At 45.0% G+C, this 20,506-nt stretch overlaps 1 long non-coding RNA gene across 1 annotated transcript in view; it reads left to right on the top strand.

The window, feature by feature from the left end:
- The window catches only part of LOC103672993, a 324,581-nt gene extending 306,535 nt beyond the window's left edge, over positions 1 to 18,046 (top strand). Inside the window, exon 6 of the long non-coding RNA XR_571277.2 lies at positions 17,898 to 18,046. This is a non-coding gene — a long non-coding RNA (uncharacterized LOC103672993). The remainder of the gene's footprint in view (positions 1 to 17,897) is intronic.
- The last annotated feature ends 2,460 nt before the right edge of the window (positions 18,047 to 20,506 follow it).

The raw sequence follows: 20,506 nt of genomic DNA, 5'->3' as shown, positions 1-20,506 counted from the left end.
CATTTTTCTTTTTTTCATTTATTTGAAAACCTTGCAATGCAGAGGAAGGGATTATGTGCTGGGAGTGTTTCATTTTCAAATGTTTTTGCACATAGCTTTTTGCCTCCCACCAACATTTCAATCACCCATAGTGAGTTTCACTAGCAAGAAGTTTTTCATTTAAAATTTGAGTAAACACGATAAAATCAAAAAGGATTCAGCATGCCTAATTCTGAAAGATAGAATTCTGGATAAAGTAACCATCTTTTGGTTGAACCAGACGAACCGGAACTTCATCAACCGGACCTTAAGTCAACCTGCGTATAATTTGAGACTTTGGTAGGGGAGTGAAATTTAGGCCTTGAAGAGTAAATTTGTATTTCATTAGGGTGAAAATATTTTAAGTGTACCTTACTTTCTGACCGTACTTACTGAAAAGGGTATTCCTTCTGCTACTTCTCCCCGCCCCCTCCTCTTTTTCTTCTTTTCCTGGTAAGTGTCACTAAAACAAAATTTTTAAATGATCTTCTGTACAACTCCTGAATCGTCTTTTCTCCAGCACTCTCTGCTCTGAGCTTCCAAATATTAAACCTCGAGTGGCTTCCACTGAAGTACGGCCCGGGGCTCCTCCTGCCTGTTGCGGAGAGCCTTGTCACTGTTGGTTTCAAACACCTGTCACAGGCAACCTCCCCTCGCAAGGGCTAAAGCGATTACTGGGCGTGCAAAGGAGGCTAAATCCTTCACTCTGGGGACAGCCAGTTCCAAGGGGACACCCCTCCTTCCCCGTGCTGGAAATGGCTTTTTATCTCAAAGAGTTTTTAGCTTGAACTGATAAACAAAAATACGTTGTTAGTGAGTGTTTTCCTGGGTATAGTGTGTCCCTCAAAGCATTTTTCTGAAGAGGGAAATGTTAAGCTCTTGATAAATGAAAAATAAACTCTTGTTTTCCAAGATAAATTATTACAACAAAAACTTTCTCTAACCTAAGAATCTAATACTCATCTTCGGCTTTGCATGGTAGAGCTTCTCTAAACTGTTGAATGCAGTGCTCGCTTCTCAGACCTTGTTTTGGTAAAGGACAAGGAGAGCATCTCCGAAGGGTGAGTGATTACCTATCCTTTTACCGCAGCCCCGGGGATCTTAACCTCTTTAAGCAGTGGCATGTAAGTCTTGAGGACACCCAGAAGCTTGCCCCAGGCTTTAGACATTCTCGGTTAGAAAAGAAGAAAGAAAGGAAAAGAAAGACCAGCTAGGGTATCAACAAGGCAGAAACAGAATAAGCCAGGTAGTTAGTTGCATTCTGATAAGGCTGGAGATCTTCTACAAATCAGGTAAACTGACCTGCAAACAAGTGCCCTCGCTTGGGCAGAGCAGCCTCTCCTGTCCTGGGCTTTGTATCCGGGGCAGTCCTTCTCCGAGCGCACTCAGTGGCAAGCAGAGGTAGAGACAGGCTCTTTCCCAGCTTCTCTGAGCAATGAGCTTATTCTTTCACTTCTACAAACCTTTTTAATCACATCTTCTTACCTTTCCTTTGTGCATCAAAAAGAGGTTATCTAAAACTGAATTATAACCATCTAGGTTATAATGGCTATGTCATAAAAACTGGAATCATCACTTTTAAGAGGATTTTATGGGGCGCCTGGGTGGCACAGCGGTTAAGCGTCTGCCTTCGGCTCAGGGCGTGATCCTGGCGTTATGGGATCGAGCCCCACATCAGGCTCTTCCGCTATGAGCCTGCTTCTTCCTCTCCCACTCCCCCTGCTTGTGTTCCCTCTCTCGCTGGCTGTCTCTATCTCTGTCGAATAAATAAATAAAATCTTTAAAAAAAAAAAAGGATTTTATCACCAACACTTTATAGCTCTTGATTGAAATGAAATAATACACATAAGGAATGCTTGACCTCTGAAATGACACCCCAACCCTTGCCAAAGGAAAGCCCGCTTAAAAAAAAAAAAAGAAAAGAAAAAAGATCGTAGAAAAATGCTGTTCAGACCTAGAAGTCAGAATGCAGAAAGTTATTCCTTTATTAAGACTCTGCAAATTGGTCTTATTTTAAACCCTTTTATAATAAAGCCCATATGTCAGAGTAATGATGTCAAAACCCTTAAACTACACTGGTAAATTGAAAAGGTAATGGAAAATGAAAGCTTTTATTCAAGGGTTTTGTTTTTGTTTTTGTTTTGTTTTGTTTTTGCATTTTGCTGGAAGTGCTGCCTATTAAAAAAACATAAATAAGGAAAACGAAAGTATACTGGTATATCTAGTTTTAACTTTAGTAAGACAGTTCTGACTGTCTTACTTTATGACTTGTTCTCAAATTAAAAGAGGTTGTCATGTAATATCATCTATAAAAAGAATACAAAAATAAAAGGCAAGAAGGGCATATGCCTGGAGTTAAGGAATCCTTGATCTGAAGTGGTATGATTATAGTTCACGTTTTTTCTTACTTTTTTAGTTTTCAGAATTTTCCAATTTTCTTACAGTGAATATTTATGACTTTTTAAATTTAATATAATTTTGTTTAAAGTGTAAAAAGGTTTCAATCATGTTATTTCATTCTTGGGTGTTTCTTTTAAGATTTTATTTATTTATGTATTTAGGTATTTGGGAGAGAGAGCACAAGAATGCACTTGCATCCAGGAGGAGGAGCAGAGGGGAAGGGAGAGGGACAAGCCCGTTTAGTGCTCAGCGCGGAGCCGCTTGGGCTCATCTCTTGACCCTGAGATTTAGACCTGAGTTGAAACCAAGAGTCCACTCTTGAACTGACTGAGCCACCCAGGCACCACTCATTCTTGGGTGTTTTGAATGAGAAATTTTTGACCGTCTTTCCCCTTCTCATTCCTCTGCTCATCTCTGGATTGAGCTCCTCTTGGGTTGCTTTTTCGTCCTCTCATTTCCTATCCTTCTTCTCCTCTTTCTTCTTCTTCAGTCAGCGTCCTCAGTGTGGGACTGAAGTGCCTGCCTATCCCTGGGAGGCTTTTATGGAAAAGAGGCCAGAGAGGGAAGGAAACTGGTCCTGCCTGGGCCAGGAAAGTTCCAACTCTATTTCAGAGTTGAAGGGTTGAGACCAACTGCCTCACCTTACAGAGGAAGGAACTAGGGTTGACCATGGAGTGACTTGCTCAAGGTCACACCACCAGTTTGGGGCAGAGTAGAAATTAGAACCCAGGACTAGTCTTACAGCTGGAACCTGTGAAAGGCTGTGGAAAACAGCAAACAGAAGCATACAAGGAACAGTGAAGACACCTAATGTGGTAAGGAGGCTGGATTTTTCTAGAGAGTACTGCTGACTGTGGTTTGGGGTGTGTGTGTGTGTGTGTGTGTGTGTGTTTCATTTACTCACCTGAGCTAGAGATATAAGCACAGAGAAATGTCTCTTTGCTGTAAGAAACACAGCAGCGTCCAAGCAAGAGAAGCAGAAACTGGCCTGCAGCCTCCGTGTCCTAGGAAACAGAGGCGCTCTAGCCACCACGTCTCAAGGGTGCCTCTTCAGCTGTTACTGCCATGTAAGAATCTTCTTATTTGACAAGAGAAGTGAAAAATTAAGATTTTTCTGTGCAATTTCCCAGTTTTAAAGTGTTGATACAAATGTTTAAAAGTCCTATTTAAGCCAGGCAAAATACAGCAGGAGCTTGTAACCCTTGATGCCAAACGTGAGGACGGGGCAGAGCTGCCGCAGGATCTTCGAGTGAAGATAAGTGTTCGGGGACCCATGATACAAGAGGGGTGGGCGACTACCTGGTGCTCGATCTCAGAGTGAGGTGGCATCAGCGTACACGGTCAGCGCAGGGACGGACTGGGGCACTGGGCGTTCTCGGCAACTGCTCTTTCCATGCTTTTCATATCCTGCCTGGTTTTCACAAACCCTTTTACACTAAAAGCAAGATGAAAATTGCTGCATCCTTGGCTTATCACTACCCTCAAACTCTCCCTAACCCTTGGTAGGAAGCTGTGGCAGCAGAGTGGGATCTACTTGGATCCAGGTGGGAAAATTTGAATATAACACACAAGGTCCCCAAAACGGGTGAGCTTCTACTCCGATGCCCATAGAAGGGTCCCTTCTTGCCGGGTATGGGAGTCTGGTTCTGTTTTGTTCCCACCTTCATTTAGAAAAAAGGAAATCCTCTCCATGGCACAGAGCTGATGTATTCATTTTATATGCCTAACAACTGACAAAGACCACGCGATCGCATTCCCTTTGAAGCCAGCTCGTGAGAAAAGGCGTTGTTTAATGTCGCCCTGCGCATCGTATCTCGTGAGCCTCAGAAAGCCCTGGCCGCCATGGGAATTCATGTGTGCTCTGGAGAACAAACCCTCCTGAAGGAAACAGACGGCTCTAGAGTTTGTCTTTGCTTCTCCTGCCAGAACATTCCGGCGGAGCACCACGGAACCCTATTGGGTGGTTTGGGGACCCGGGTAAATTCTGTGAGGAAAATGAGAGTTCTGCTTTTGTTTTGAATATTCTACCGTTTTTAAAGAAGCAGTAGTTGAATTTAGAGTCATTGTAAATTCAGTTGCTTTTACGTTTTCAAATCAAAAAATTATATGTCCTTTCAGAGTTTGCAGGGTTCGTTCTTGAGCACAGAACAGTCTCTTTGAACGAACTTCGAGCTTGTACTAAGGACTGTGACAATTTTACTAATGCTTTGCGCGTAGTAAATACTCAACTAATAAACAATACTTGTTACGTATGATGAAATGTTGAGCCTCCTTGACAAATGTTCACCGCATGATAGAAGGCGATGGAAAAGTGCCATGCACAGAGCATCCAGGGAAGCTTTCCTACCCACCAGAATGAAGGGAGACGCCAACTTCTTCATGACTGATTCCGTAAACTATTTAAGCATTTTCCTAGCCTACTGTTTGCTGCTGCTGTTTTATAGCATTTAATTTACAATTTATTATGCCAGCTTAATATGAGAGATTTTTCTTCCTTTTTTAAGAAACACTATTTAGACTGACTGAAGATGTATGTTCACCACCACTGTCCACTCTGGGCTTCATTGTCTCTGGCCTGGACTACTGTGATTGGCCCCCCTGCTGACTTCCTGTTTCGTACAATCTACTCCGGCACACCATTGCAGTCTTTGTGAAATGCCAGTCTAATCCTGGCCTGTGACCCACTAGATAACGAGAGCTATTGAGCACTTACTGCACCTGGCATTGTGTTAAGCACCTTAAATTCATTATCTCATTTAATCCTTGTAACAATCCCATGGGGTAATCTCCATTTTACAGAGAAGCAGAGGGAGGCTCAGAGAGGTTAAGTAAATTGTGCAAGTTAATTGTAGATTACATTTTGACTTCATTCATCCATTTAATGACACATACTCTCTCCACTTGCAGCCCCACAGCGATGATGGCAGGACACAGTAGGCACGGTGACACCTCTGTCACATGCTGTCTTCCCTGTCCGGAAGGCTCTCGCTCTCTTGGCACTCAAGCCAGTTCTCCCCACTGTCTTCCAGATATCCTTCCAGCTCCCCACTTAGTCCTGACGTTTCTCCAGCATGCCTACTGCTTTGCTATTATAAGTTTATCTGTCTTTCTCTTTCATTAAACGTCATGAGGGCTGGGACTTAACCATATTGAATTTGTTCATTTACACAAAGCCTGGGAAATAGTAAGCACTCAATAAATCTTTATGAAATGGGTGAATTCTGAGGTCCTCAAGAGTGACTTACTGATCTTTATATCCCCCAAATGAAATTGCAGTACCAGGAGGTCAACCAGGAAGGGGCAGATTGACTGAGAGGCAGTTCCAGTGGTCTGGGCATTTGGGATGTCACAAGCCATGGGGAAGAGAATCAGTAGACAGAGATGCTAAAGCTGGAGATAGAGAAACCCAACTGGGGGCCAGCTGGACAAAGAGGAGGTTGGATATGGAACAAGTAGAGATGGGGTGGTGTGTTAGTCGAGGTACTCCAGAGAAGCAGAGCCAAATATAAAAAGAAATTTATTATAAGGAATTATGACTTACACGATTATGGAATTTCTCGGGATCTGCAGTCAGCGAGCTGGAGACCCAGGAGAGCCCCCGGTATAGACAGTTCAGTCTGAATGTCAGCAGACCAGAGACCTGAGAAGAGCCAGTGTTTCAGTCTGAGGACAAAACATCAGGAACAAAACTGATGTCTCAACTCAAAGACATTCAGGTAGGAGGAATTCCTTCTTTACTTGTGGGAGGGTCAGTCCCTTTGTTCTTTTTAGTCCTTCAGCTGATTTGGATGGGACCCACCCACACTGGGGAGGGCAATCTGCTTTACTCAGTCTACCAATTCAAATATTAATCTCATCCAGAAACACCCTCACAGACAAATCCAGAAAACTGCTTGCTCAAATATCTGGGCATCTCAAGGCCCAATCAAGTTGGCACGTAAGATTAGCCATCATATATGGGGAATAGGATGGAGTAGAGTTAACCCTCATGGGCACTGGCTTCCAATTAGAGTCCCTCTTCTAGCTGCAGGTTGCAGTGGCCCCATTTGATGTGGACAGTTCTTAAAGTCTCCCTTCCTGACAGTCAATTGCCCGAGGAACCTACCATCTCCCACTACTGTGCCCTCAGACCTGCTCCTTCTGCACACTTCCCTCCTGAAACTTTGAGCAAAACATACCTTACCTTGGAGTCCCCCTCATTCATCCTGATTCTTGATCCTGGCATCTAAACAGTTGCCGAGACCTGTCAATTCTTCCTATCACATGCTTCTCCCATCTCTCATTCCCTTCACTGTGTGTTGCTACTTTCTTACTTATACAGGGATGGCTCTTCAATTTTTAAAGAGAAAGGAGGGTTGAGGGTCACAGTCTGGTTGCAGAAGAGGTTAAGGAGACTAGTTTTGAAGCAAAATGAAATTATCTTTAGATTGTATGTTACAAATTAGTAATACAGCAGTTTTATGTAAGTATACTTTACATGCAAAGTGTTCATTGTCTCCATCAAATTATACATATATATTTTTCAAATTTGTGATAGAGATTATGATAAGGAGATCCTACTCTGTACAGCAACTATTAGAATTGTTTCTTAAACATTTTCTTTGACTCCAAGTACTTTTTCTTTTGTTCCTGGGTAAGTCTTCCTAAAGTACAATTTCAATACCATTACTACCCACAAACCTTCACTGGATCCTCACAGCCTTCTAAACAAGGAACAATTAGTCTGTAAATGGATTCTATGACCCTTTGAAATATGAATCCCACTCATTTTTCCGGCCTTATGTCGTATGAGTCACCGTTGCCCCTGTATCAGTCAGGAATGCCTTTGGCTGCAAGTAACAGAACATCTAATGCTGGCTTAAACAAATAGTTATTTTTGTCACGTAATCAGAAATTAATAGGTCTGAAGTTCAGGGCTGGAGCAAGTGCTCAGTGATGGATCCGAGCTCCTTCTAACTCTCTTTTCCATCATCCCATTATATGATTTTTGCTTATTACCTCATGACCTCAAGATGCACTTCCAGACATCTCAGTCACATTCCCAGTAGGAGGCAAGGGTCAAAGCTGAAGGAAAGTGCATGCTAATTGAGCCTGTCCTGTTTTTATGGGTGAAGTGAATACTTTCCCAGAATCCTAACCCAGCAATCTTCTGCTTATGACTCAGCGGTCAGAAGGGTGTCACACAGTGGAAGGTGATGGGGTGGGGGGGAGGGCAAGGTTAAGGGTGGAGGTGGGCCAGCCAGTCAGAAGTACCTGCCGTGTACACACCCACTGCACTTAAGCAGCTCACTCACCTTATTCCTCATCTGTTTTCACATCATTTCCTCCATCTTGAATGATCTTTGTCCTGCCCCATCTCTGCTTATTGAAGGGCTCTCATTTTGTTTAAGTCTTGATAAAGTACCACTTCATCCAAAAAGTCTTCCTGGTCTCCTTCCAAGCCCCTCTGACAAAATTTCCCCTTCAGAGATCAACCACTGTTTGTATTTCTACTATACCTAGAATCCTCACACTGTACTATGGTTAATTACATGTGTGTTATCTCCGCATCTATATTTTGAGGTCCAAGAGGACAGGGAGCATGTCTCATTCATCTTTGTATTTCCAAGGCAACTCAGCACAGAGTAGGTATTCAATAAATGTTGGATGAATGCATGCATATTCTGTAATATTCCATTCTGAACAGTAAAGTCTGCAATACCCGCACTGTGTCTATAATGGTGCCTCTGATCCAAGTTAAAGGAGAACATCTGCAGTCCTCTGTGAATATTGGCTGCTGTCCTCTGTCCTCAGCCAAAGCAGGGACATCTGTGGTGACAATGTGACTATCTACCAATGCTTTTTATGTCCCTCTGCCCAAATGTGCAGCTGTTTCCTGGGTGGGAAAGTAAGGAAACAGTAAAAATCAGAGAAAATAACAGCAATTTTAACAGGAGACTTGTGAGGGGCTTAGGTTAAAGTTAAGAACCTTGAAGTTGTGCTACAATATAAGCAATAATAATATTAATGCCAGTTAATACCATTCATTAAACCCCTCATGCCAGACACTGTACTTTATATGCATTAACTCATGGACTCCTCTGAAGAACATACTCCTTTATTAAATAAGGAACCAAGACTCAGAAAGATTAAACAATTTGTCCAGGGTTCCATAGCCTGCAAGTCCCAAACCTGGGCAGATGCTCTTTACTTAGTGCAAGTCTGTGCGGGAAGGGGTGTTAGTTCTGTTTTGCAGATGAGAAAACTGCAACCCGGAGAAGTGAGTGAGTTGCTCACAGCAGTGCCGTGCGGTGGTTAAGAGGATGGGCTCTGGCGTTGGACTTGCTTCTGTGCCTCCGTTTCCTTATCTGTAAAACAGGGGTGACAGCTCATAGGTGCCTATGAAAACAAAATGAATAAGTACCTATATGGAGACTGGCCTAGGCACCTAGTCCAAACCGAGTATTCAGTAGCTCTGGGCCAGGGCTGCCACTAGCCTAAATGATAAAGTAGCCCGAGGACCACATACTCGGTATGTGGAGCAGGAGAGAGGTGGGCATTCAGATGTGCTTTGTCCTGCTGGAGGAACGAAATCAGTGCTACTTTCTGGCTCCTGGTGGTAAGCCCTATTTTCTCCTCAAAAGGGACCCTTAGTCACCCTGCATCAGATTCACACTTTTTGAACAAATTGGCTATGTCTGCACTTCTGTCCACTGCCAGCATTAATTGACCCAGAGAATTAGCAGGCTTGTGATGTTGGGAGTGTTTTGAGAAAGGACCTTCATTTGGTACATGCTGAACTCTGTGGAGTAACCTTCGCTATTTCCATAGGATAATGCCATTCTGTTTTGTTTAAGCTACTTTTCTCATCTTGGTAGCCAGGCTCCAAATATGCTGTGGCAATGGACCCTGGCTTCTGGCATTCACACCCTTCCCTCATTGAATCTAGGCAGGCTTTATGTAGCCAAAGGAATATGGTAGGACTGATTGGTTTGACTTTTGAGGCTAGGTCATAATAAGCCTACTGGCCTCTGCCTTCAGTTCCTTAAAAGCTCACACTGGTGGAAGCCAGCCACCATATGAGAAGTTTAACTACTAGGAGACCACCACGCTGTGATAAAACCCAAGTTATCTGCGTTGAGAGGCTGCATGGAAAAAAAGAGACATCTGCCCCGCCCGCCCCCCCTCCCGTCCACAATCCCAGCCATCTAGGTGAGGTGGCAAACCCTTAGGGAAGAAGCCATCTTGGACATCTAGCCCTGTTGAGCCTTCAGCTGTCTGTAGCCCCAGCTGCCCCCTGACTGCCACTGCATAAGACCCCAGGCAAGAAGTGCCCAGCTGAGCCCAGTCAACCTACAGAGCCACGAGAGATGACTTAAGTTGTTATTTTCAGTCTGTTTGGGGTTATTTATTATGAAGCACCAGATAACTGAAACGTTCGTGATTCCCCAAGGCGGCTGGTGCAGTTACGGTCAGATCCGAACCACAGATGAGGACTGTAAGCTGTTCCTTTTTATTAAATTAGATTTTGTGGTAAATATACGAGTCAGGACCAATTGAAGTCTATATGCAAAACTTTTGTAATTCTTTCTGTTTTTCTTAAGTCGGAGAAATACTCTTCTAACACCACCTAGCATCGTATTACATGTTTATGTGCCTCTTTGACTATTATTGTGTGTTTGAATATAAGCTCAAACATGGCAGTGATTTCGTCTGTTTTATTCTCCTTTGTATCCCCAATACTGGCAACAGTACTTGACCTACAGTGGGTCTACAATAAATATTCGTTGAATTAGTAAACACTTGGAGAGAGAAAAGATAAATGGATAAAGTGTTCATATAATAAATACATTTAGCCCATAGAAAACTTCCCACCTTGGCTTCAAGAATAAAATCTGACTATGAAGATATTCATAATGTATTAAGTAAAAAGGCTAGTTTTTAAAAATCAGCTTGCAAATCAGTAAGTGCAGCAAAGTTACATTTAAAATGTTTTTAAGTGTATGTTTATGAAAAACAACAACAACAACAAAATGAGTCCACAAGTATTTTCATCTCACTGTTAACAAAGATTATCTCCGGGGGAAAATGTCACAAGGGGATTTTGTTTTTTCTTAATGCCTTTCACGCTTTTTCTAAAATATTTAAAATAAAATTGTATTACTTTGGAATCAGGAAAAATGTTATTTAATAAAAGTAAATTGGAGTATTGATATACCTATTGTTTTATGTATCTCCCGTTTGAGACCACAAAAAGTAAAGTCTTTCAGTTTTTTTCTCAACCAGCGGCACACGTTCCAGATGTCTTTGTCACAGCTTTCCTGACTTTCAGGGGAGACAGAGCACAGCACTTCTGCTCACATGGGCAACAAAATAAAAAGTAGTAAGAATTCGTTTGCGACTCAGGTAAATTCCTAGAGCACCTCCAGCGAGCGAGGGGGGATTGGTTGTGGAGTAGTGGACAGGGATGAAAATGGAGAAATCCATGGCTATGATTTGAGTTTCTCAAATAGAGCAGGAAATACTGTATTTATAATTATGTGGAAGCGAACTTTGTAGCCTATTGTGAAAGTGACCCATTATAGAAAGCACCGGAACATGCTCCCGGTAGCAAATTCTTGTTTGCTTATATCTCTGAGGTCCACGTGAAAATGCCTTGAAACTCACCAGAGAATGGAAGCAAAGTACTTGCCTTTCCCCTGAGAATGAGAAACTCTGTTGGAGAGGTAGCACACATCGGGAAGGAGCGGAACCCTGCCATTTCTGAATGTTTTCTAAGTAGCAAAATGGTGACACCACCACTTGTTCTACCCAGCCTTCTACGATCTGAGACGAACAAATGCAACAAGGGTATGCAGAGCTGCATTGTCCATGAGCAACGGTGCTGGAGCTCAGATATGCTCCTGGTGATGGATGTTAGGAATTCCACCTCTCTGCCTACAGACCCAGTAGTACCTCTTAAGGTGACCCTCGTTGGTCCTTTAGATGTTCTGTCATTGGGAACTAAGCATTATTTAATGGTGAAAACGCTTTCTAAAGCATAGATCAGCCTCACGGATGACCAGACACTGAATTTTTTTTTTTTTTTTTACTCGCTAGTCTACTGATTTATTACAAAAGAAATTAAAGGATACAAATCAACAGCCATGTGAAGGGATACATAGGGGGAGGTCCAAAACAAAGGAGCTGCTGTCCTTGTGGAGCTCGGGGCTTGGGGACACATGGAAGCATTCTGCTTCCCCAACCTGGAGACTCTGACCAGACGCTGACTTTATGTATCATAAAGGCTCCTCAAACCTGACTTCCCTCTTAGATTTCCCATCTCCATTAATGGCTAGAAACAACAGAATCCTCCTTACCCTTGCCTCTCTTTCTGCATATCCCTCATCTGGAGGTTCTTGTCAACTAATCCTCAGGAAAGTTTTCAGATTCTAATTTCCCTTCTTTCCCGGTGCTGTGCCCAGAGTTCAGAGTCTTACCACCTCTTACCACAGCTAGTGCACCAGTCTCCTAACTCCAGTCCTGACAAATGCTTTCTGGACATCTTTTCCACCAGATTAACGGGTGTTCTCTGAAGAAGAAGAGCAAGTCTAACAGACTTTTAAATTTCTCAAAGGGCATTTCTCCTGGTAGGTGCTCAATAAATGTTTTGTGCTCACTGATTTGCTTGCTTGCCCGAAGAGTAGTATTTGGGGTGGAAAAAGCACTGGGCCTGAGGAACTGAAGATAGGGTGGTGGCCCATTGTGTCAGTTTCCCATGGCGGTATATGAAATCATCCCCAAACTTACTAACTTAAGACAACAATTATTTTATTTTTTTTCTCACCTTTTCTGTGGATCGGGAATTTGAACAGGACATAGTGAAGTTACGTATCTTTCCTTTCTGATGTCTGGAGCCTCAGGTGGGAATATTTGAAAGCTGGGGGTAATGCAACAGCTGGGGACTGGCATCACCTGGAAGCATCTTCATTCACATGGGTGGTGGTTGGTGCCGGCTGCCAGCTGAGGCTGCGGCTGGCTGCCAGCCAGAACGCTTACGTGGGACCTCTTCATGTAGCCTCTCTGCTTGGGTTATTTGCGTCTCCTCACAGCCTGGCAATGGCATTGGGTCGTAAAAGTAAGTGATTCAAGACAACCAGTTGGCAGCAGTATCACTTTCCTGGCTGAATCTCGGAAGATATACAGCTCAATTCTACTGTAGTCATGGGCTTAGCCAGTGTGGTAGGCAGAATAACAACCCCCTAAAGAGGTCTGTGTCCTAATCCCCAAACCTGTGACTATGTTACTTTCCCTGGCAAAAGGGACTTTGTGATGCGATTCAGTTAAGGACCTCGAGATGGGGAGATGATCCTGGATTCTCTGGACGGCCCAATGTAATCACGAGTGTCCTTATAACAGGGAGACAGGAGGGTCAGAGTCAGAGAAGGAAATATGAGGTGGAAGCAGAGGATGGAGTGATGCTGGCCAGGCATCAAAGAATGCCGGCAGCCTCTAGAAGCTGGAAAGGCAAGGCAACAGATTTTCTCTAGAGTCTCCAGAAAGAACACAGTCCTACTATGACCTTGATTTTAGCCTGCTGAGATCCATTTTGGGATTCTGATCTCCAAAAATGTAAGATAATAGATTGGTGCTGTTGTAAGCCATTAAGTTTGTGGTAATTTGTTGAGCAGCGATAGAAAATTACCATCTTTCCACACTAAGAGTGTCGGTGTCATGTTCAAGAGCATGCGAGATGGAAGACTTTGTTGCAGCTAGCTTTGAAAAATACAGCCTGCCACGCTCTACCACTAAGTAGGTAATTGTGGGTTCATCTCTCCGGGTCTCAGTCTCTGCTTTTACAAAATGAAAGGTTGAAATGAGGATAACAAACCTTCTGGAACTAAAAGTTCCCTGGTCTTTTGGGACCTTTGGAAAGGGAGATGTAGTATTCCCATGCGAAATCATAATAAATCACGACTGGTATCCTAAGTCCTTCCTCGCTGCTTAGCACCCTCTATATGCTACCCTAAAGGGAACAGGAGTGGAGTGCCTGGACCAGAAAACCTCAGCATGTGTGGCAAATTTCCTGTGAGATAAGATTTGAGGAAGGATTTTTGTTTTTGTTTTCAATTTCAAAATATTTAAAGAAGGAAGGAAGGAGGGAGGGAAAGAAGAGGGAAGGAAAGAAGGAAAAAACTATTGACTTTTTGAGGCAGACCGTTTCTTGTTCATTATTGGAACCTTGGCACCTGGTAATACAGTCTAGAAGATAGGCAATCTCCAAAGAATGTTGAGTGAGAACAAAAAGAAAAGACAACCCAAGATTCACTGGTTTTGTGCCTGATAACTGTATGGGGGGCGCCCAATCCTTGGTGGGTCACCAGGCACAGACCCTTTCACCCTTTTACTCTGGAAATTATCTCAGTAGTCTTCCAATTGGCCCCCTTTATTCTATCCTTGCCCTAAACACAGCAGCCAGACTGATTCTGATAAAATATAAAGTCGATCATGCCACTCCTCTGCTGAAAACCCTCCAGAAGCTTCCTGGTTCACTTGTCATTAAAGCCAAAGCCCTTTCCAGGGCCAGAACTAGGTGAGGGGAGGGAGGCTCCCAGGACACAGCATTTAAGGAGGTGCTGACTCTCGGGGGCCCACCCAGCACTCGCACCACTGTCAGAGGGAGTGCCTCCTTAAATAGGGAGCCCTGGGTGCCTCCTTTGCCTCAACCTAATCCTGACATTGCCTCTTATGGTAAGATAAGGGGAGGTGGGGAAGGAATAATGACAGAGGCAGTGTGTGGCCCCCAAAACCTAAATAATGAGCTCTTTGGTCCTTTACAGAAAAAGGTGTTGACACTGAGACCATACACCATCTAACCTCTCACCTCCTCTACCTGTCTGACCTCATCTCCAAATACCCATCCCCTCCCCTCCTTGGCCCACTCCGCTCAAGTGTACATGCCTCTTCCCTGTTTCCTGAACACACAAGGCCACTTCCACCTCAGAGTTTACGCTGCTCTTCCTTTTGATGAAGTGGTTTCCCCACTGTCCATGTTTCCGGGTGCCTCATCTCCTTCAGGTTTCTGCTCAAATACTATCTTTCCTGTGGAGCATTCCATGACTGCTCTATTAAAAGTCAACCCCATTGCTATGTCTCTTTCCCACTCTATTTTTATTCTTAGCATCCAGGTCCATCTAATATGCTGTGAATCGTTCATATTTACTTTGGTGGTGGTCTGCCTTTCCTGCTAGACTGTAAGATCCAGGTGGACAAGGATTTGAGTCCATTTTTCACTGCTGTGTCCCAGCATCTAGAATAGTGCCTAGCATATGTGGATGCTCGATAAAAAATTGTGAAACGAATGGACATCGTGAGGCAATTTGTGGTATAAAGCCACGGAGAATAGAGAATTATGGGATATTAGAATAAACAGAGGTCTTACTAAAGGGATCAGCAGACTATAGCTTGCAACCTATGTTCGTATGGTCTGTGAGCTAAGAATGATCTTATGAATTGAATTGTGTCCCTCTAAAATTCATATGTTGAAACCTAACCTCCATCATGTCAGAATATGACCTTAATTTGGAAATGGGGTCATCACTGCAGATATAATTAGTTCAGAGGAGGTCATACTGGAGTAGAATGGGCCCCTAGCTCAAGATGACTGGTGTCCTTACAAAGAGGAGAAATTGGACACAGACACACAGGGAGAATGCCATGTGAACATGAAGGTAGAAGTTGGGTGAAGTTCTACAAGCCAAGGATCACCAGAGATTGCCATGGAACAGATCCTTCCTCATAGCCCCTGAAAGGAACCGACCCTGCTGACGCCATGATCTCGACTTCCGGCCTCCAGAACTGCAAGATGATAAGTTTATGTTTAAGCCACAGTTTGTGGTACTTTGGTAAGGCAGCCCTAACAAAGGAATATGAATGGTTTGAACATCCGTAAACAATTGTAGGAGGAGAAAGAGGAAGAGATAAAGGGAAAGGAAGGAGGAAGAGAAGAGAATGGGGGCAAGATAAGGGGAGGTGGGGAAGGAATAATGACAGAGGCAGTGTGTGGCCCCCAAAGCCTAAATAATGAGCTCTTTGGTCCTTTACAGAAAAAGGTGATGACACTGAAAGTTTAGAGATCATCTAGTCCAGAAGTTCATAACTTATGAAGAAATGGCAACCTTCGGAAATAAAATCACTTATCCACATTCATACGTACAGTATGAACTGGTGTAGCCATACCCAAAATGAGGCTATCTGACTTCAAGTCTATGTTTTAAAAAGCACTCTACACCGACTACTGCACCTTTAAAAATCATTTCGTCAATTCCCCTTGTTTAAGTTGAAGTACCAACATGTTACTAAGAAGATGTTTTTATCAATTATCCCCCCCAGCAACCTGAGGTCTTTACAGAAACATACCATCATTCATAATTTTTTTGAGCAAAGTGATGATCCATATTTTTTTTGTTTTTGCTTTTGGGCCCTGCCCTCCAGCAACTCATTTTCTGTGATACTGGTTCTCAAACTATAATTAAAACATAATTAAAGATCAAGAACAGATGTCTGCCTGCTCTCTGGAGCTTCCAGAGTATAGAGTATGGTATCATGGGTTTTATACTAAAGAGAAATAAAAGAGGAGAACTATCGGTTGAACAAACCCACATACAAATGCTAAAGTATTTAAAATAAAGTGGACCTGAACTTGTGGCAGTTTTTTTAATACACCTATAACACAGGGAGCAGCAAAACAAATCTGTTCTGTTTTCATCAGCTCCATGACTTGATGGTATAGACAAAAAAAGACCTGTGTTCTTGCTAACTCATCTTGGGTGAGACATTGAACCATTCGGAGGAGGGTCTCAGTTTTGCCCTTTGTCAGCTGCTGAAGATGAGAGCGCTTCCTACAGAGGGTTCCTGGAGCGGGTTGCTGGAGTGGAGGGCAAAGGTCGTCTTTCCCTTCTAAGGCTGCCTCATTAGTTGAAGCATAGATGCCGCTAATAAGGAACTGAGTGTATAAATTTCTGTTATTTTGCTGGTGAGCCTGAAATGTGGGGGAAATGAAAAGGAAGTGAATGGGTTAAAGACAGTTTTCCAGCAAAGAGTATATGAGAACACTGAACATCCCAAATGTGGCTGCTCTAATTCAAACTCACATACTTTTGCACAGAATGTACAAGTACCATAGGAATTAAATTTTCTTAAATCTGAACAAAATTTGCTTTTTTTTTTTCTTCTCTAGTATTCCTTCTCTAAAGCAGGGATCTCTTCTGAAGTTGAAGTCTGGTGTTAGCTGGGTGGCTTTGGGCAATTGACTTAACCTCTCTTTGTCTTTCTTCAAATGTTTAAAAGGGGGTGGGAGGGAAGGAGGAGGAGATAACTATAGTATATAAGCCATAAATCGGTTCAAGAATTAAAAGGAGATAATGAAACATGAAGGTACCTAACGATGGTCGGGAATCCAAAGTATATTGATTTCCCATGTAAATATATGGTTGGAGAAAATACGCAAATATTCCCCTAATTATAATTATTTACACAATTGGTCCTCGTGTAAATGAATGTGGAAACCTATCAGCATTTATTTTCATAAAGAAACACCACTAGCCCTGTGTTCTGTGGTCCGCGACTTAGCTTCGTAGATACTCCAGCATTCGATCTACAAACTGAGAATCTCAGGAGTCTTAGGTGGGTAAGTGGTGGGTACAGCTAACACGGGGCAGAGCAGGGACCTGAGTTCCAGGTCACTTTTCTGCCCTTCTGCCAGGGTCCTTCCCTCTATAGGTGTTGGCTCTAAACAGAGAGACATTTCTGTTGTCTCAGTGGAGAGTTAACGTTTTGCTCTGGCGGTGCCTGGGTGGCTCAGACTCTTGGTTTTGGCTCAGGTCAGGATCTCGGGGTCCTGGGATGGAGCCCCACATTGGGCTCTGAGCTCAGTGAGGAGTCTCCTGGAGATAATTTCCCTCTCTCTCTCCCTCTGCTCCTCCCCCTGCTCCCGTGGGGGCGGGGGCTCATGTGCTCTCTCCCTCTCTCTCAGATAAAGTCTCACAAATATTTTTTTGCTCTGGAGTGTGAAAGCTGTGTACCACTGAGTCTGTGGGTTTCTGTGTGTTCAACCTGGAGACATTCTCCTGATAAGAAAGGGATTTGCATGCAGCATATTCTCTAAGTTTTTAACCATTCCTGGGTCCAAATCCCTTTGAGAATTTGATAAAATTACACTCCCTCCATGCACTTTTGCATCTGCTTCCATAATTGTATGCATAAATTTTGTGGTTTTCACAGATCCTCTAAAATCCATCTAGAGATCCTTAATGATGCCACTTAGCAGGTTTAAGAATATCTAATTTAAAGAGATTAGCATTTTATTTAAATACAAGAAGGAAAGCCAGCACTCACTTTTATATTCCCCTTAAGACCTTTTGCTTTTCAGTCCTCCAGTTTCTATTTGTCTGTTTGTTTGTTTGTTTGTTTAGTTCTGTCTAAAGCTGAGGACGTAAAACCATACCATCCTGCCTTCTCAGGTTCCAGCTAAAGAACTAATCAGACGCAAGAGCGGCACAGCGCGTTTTGGTCAAACTGAAGACATATTGACCCCTTACCTGCAGCTGACACCCTAGCACTTGTGATGGAGGAACAAAACGATTTTCGGAATGAAAATCAGAATTCTGACGCGAAGTCTACAAAACCCAGCCTGACATGCCCATGTACTGAATAAAGGGGTCTTCTTGTCATGTTTCATTGTTACCTCTCTTGAGAGAAGCCGGGCCCCCCAGGTTGTTTGGCCATGACCCACCACCCCACCAGACACCATCTGAAGCCTCTTCTGACCACCTCACACCTCTCGCTGGCCTTCTCCGTGCCAGGTCCCTGTTCGTCCTTTCTAGCCTTATTAATCTCACTCGCTGGAGTGACACGGACTTGCAGGTATCACCCTGGGCTTGGCAAGTAGACACGCCGGATCCCAGGAGCCCAGGCCCCGAGCAAGCTCACGCCTTCCTTACCTGATGGGGCAACCACACTCTGAGGCCTGGACAACCTATCAGAAAGATGGCCCCGGGAGCGGAGGGGGTGGCTGGCTAAGGAGGGAAGCTTCACAAATGCTAGCCAAATTTAACTCTCTGCGAGTGGAATTGGGACTCCAGCACCCTGTGCCCCAGCACACCCGGGGGCTATGCGGCGCGGGTGGGGGATGCCCGGAGCAGGAGCGAGCCGTCGCAGGAACCGCGTGAGAACTCTTCCTCCCTCCCTCCCTGTCTCCCTTATTATCCCCCCCCCCTTCCTCCAGAAAGAGTCCGGAGTTTCCAAGTCGAGGCAGACAAAGAAGCGGGAACTCGCGACGTCTAAGGAGCCACTCTCGCGGTCGCGCGTTAATTCTGTGCGGACGGCCCGCCCTGGTGGCCGGGGCGCTGGCTGCGTAGTCAAGCGGGGGTCAGGGGAGCCGTCGGGGGCACAAAGCCTGCAAACCGCGTCTGAGAGCCGGGCGAGCCCTCGAGGGAGGCGGGTGCAGCCGCAGAGCTAGGAGGCCCGGAGCCCGAGGCCGCGGCGCGGCAGGAGGCTGCGGCGGCGTCCCCGGCCCGTGCGGACACCTGTGGCCGCTCCCTCGGGCGTCGCCGCCGGCACGCGAGGGAATGTGTCTGCGGAGCGGGCGCCACAGCCTCCCGAACCTCCGCCTCCTCCCGGGGCCCTCGGACCTCGGGGGACGCGAGCGGACGTTTCTCGGAGGGACCTCGGGGGAAGCCCACGGCCGCGGCGGACCCGAGAGGGCGCCGTGGGGCCGGCGAGGCTCGCGTCCCCGGCCTGCTACGCACCTGCAGCGGCGAAGGGACAGCGTGCCTCGGAATTTCCGGGGCCCGCACCTCCTCCCGCGTCCGCCCGCGGAGATGAGAGCTGGGTGCATCTCCGCTCTCCAGGAACGCAGCCTCTCCCCTCACTCTTCTTTACTCGAGCTCGCGCGATCTTGGAGCCTGGCCCTGGGGACGCAGGGTCACGTGCACCTAAGAGCTGGGACGCTGCGAGGCGCTCCTCCGAGCCCCGTTTTCTCTCTTGCTATCCTGTCCCCAGCCCGTCGGCAGCCTCGTCCCCAAACCCAAGGTTCCCAGAATCTGGAGACAGAGCCCATTTCTTTCTCTGAGGCCCTTATCTTTTCCTTGGGCTTCAGGCAGTTCTGTCCTCAGAAATACATATCCGGTGTCCCCGCCTTACCCCCTAGAGACTGACACGTCGTAAGGCCCTCTGCGAGCCATTCAGCCAGAGAAGCCCAGGAGGGGAGGAGCTGAGTCCAAAATGCAGATGCGTCCAGGAGCTGCAATTCTGGCCCCGAGGCTCTGGCCCTCCCTGGGCTTGAGAAGAGTGCAGGGCTGGTGCGGAAGGCCCCTTGCCCTCTGACCTTGGGCCGCACTGTGCCCCAAAGGCCCGGCCTTGCTTGCTGCAACGGCTCTTCTTTGGGAGGCCCCAGAGCGGGCTCCCTGAAGCCCTAGGTCGGTTTCCTTGGTGCCGTAACCACCATGGAACTACAGACTGTGCTTCTCTTAGCTTTGCCCTGTGCAACCCCCTGGTCACCGGAGGTGACTAGAAACACTGTCTCTTTCTGGTGGGCTTCAGATGATGGTCAAAGAAAAGAACCATAAGGAATCATTTCAAAAGCATATTTTTACTAAACTTTTATTGAAATATAACACAAATTTAAAAAGTGCCCAAATCTCATATATACAACTTGATGAATTTTCACAAAGTAAACATCAACAAGCATTTCTGAACATTTATTCCATCTATACATAAGCCCTAAGGGGATGACAAATAATATACATCTATTCTTGAGGAGAACATTGGTGAAAAGGATTTCCCCTCCCCCCCACCATGAAATATTTAGACTATTTGTAAACACACCCAAGTTTTATTTGTACAACAAAAATTTCTCGGATCACGTATCCCTTTGGACAAAACTCTCCTTGCAAAAGGCTAGAAAGCCGTTAGCTTGAATTGAGCTGTTAGGTGGTTAGATGGACTTGCCCAATTGACATCTGGTTGGGAAACCATAACAACTCATTTGGTACAGGCTGAAGTCTCTGCCTCCAAAACTCATCCCACAATGACCCTGCATTTTTATCCAAGTCACACAGTTACTGCACAA

This window comes from Ursus maritimus, unplaced genomic scaffold (genome assembly GCF_017311325.1).
Source record: "Ursus maritimus isolate PB19 unplaced genomic scaffold, ASM1731132v1 scaffold_25, whole genome shotgun sequence".
Classification (NCBI taxonomy): domain Eukaryota; kingdom Metazoa; phylum Chordata; class Mammalia; order Carnivora; family Ursidae; genus Ursus; species Ursus maritimus.
Note: the sequence above shows the minus strand (reverse complement) of the source record. Positions and strands in the feature narration are given on the sequence as shown.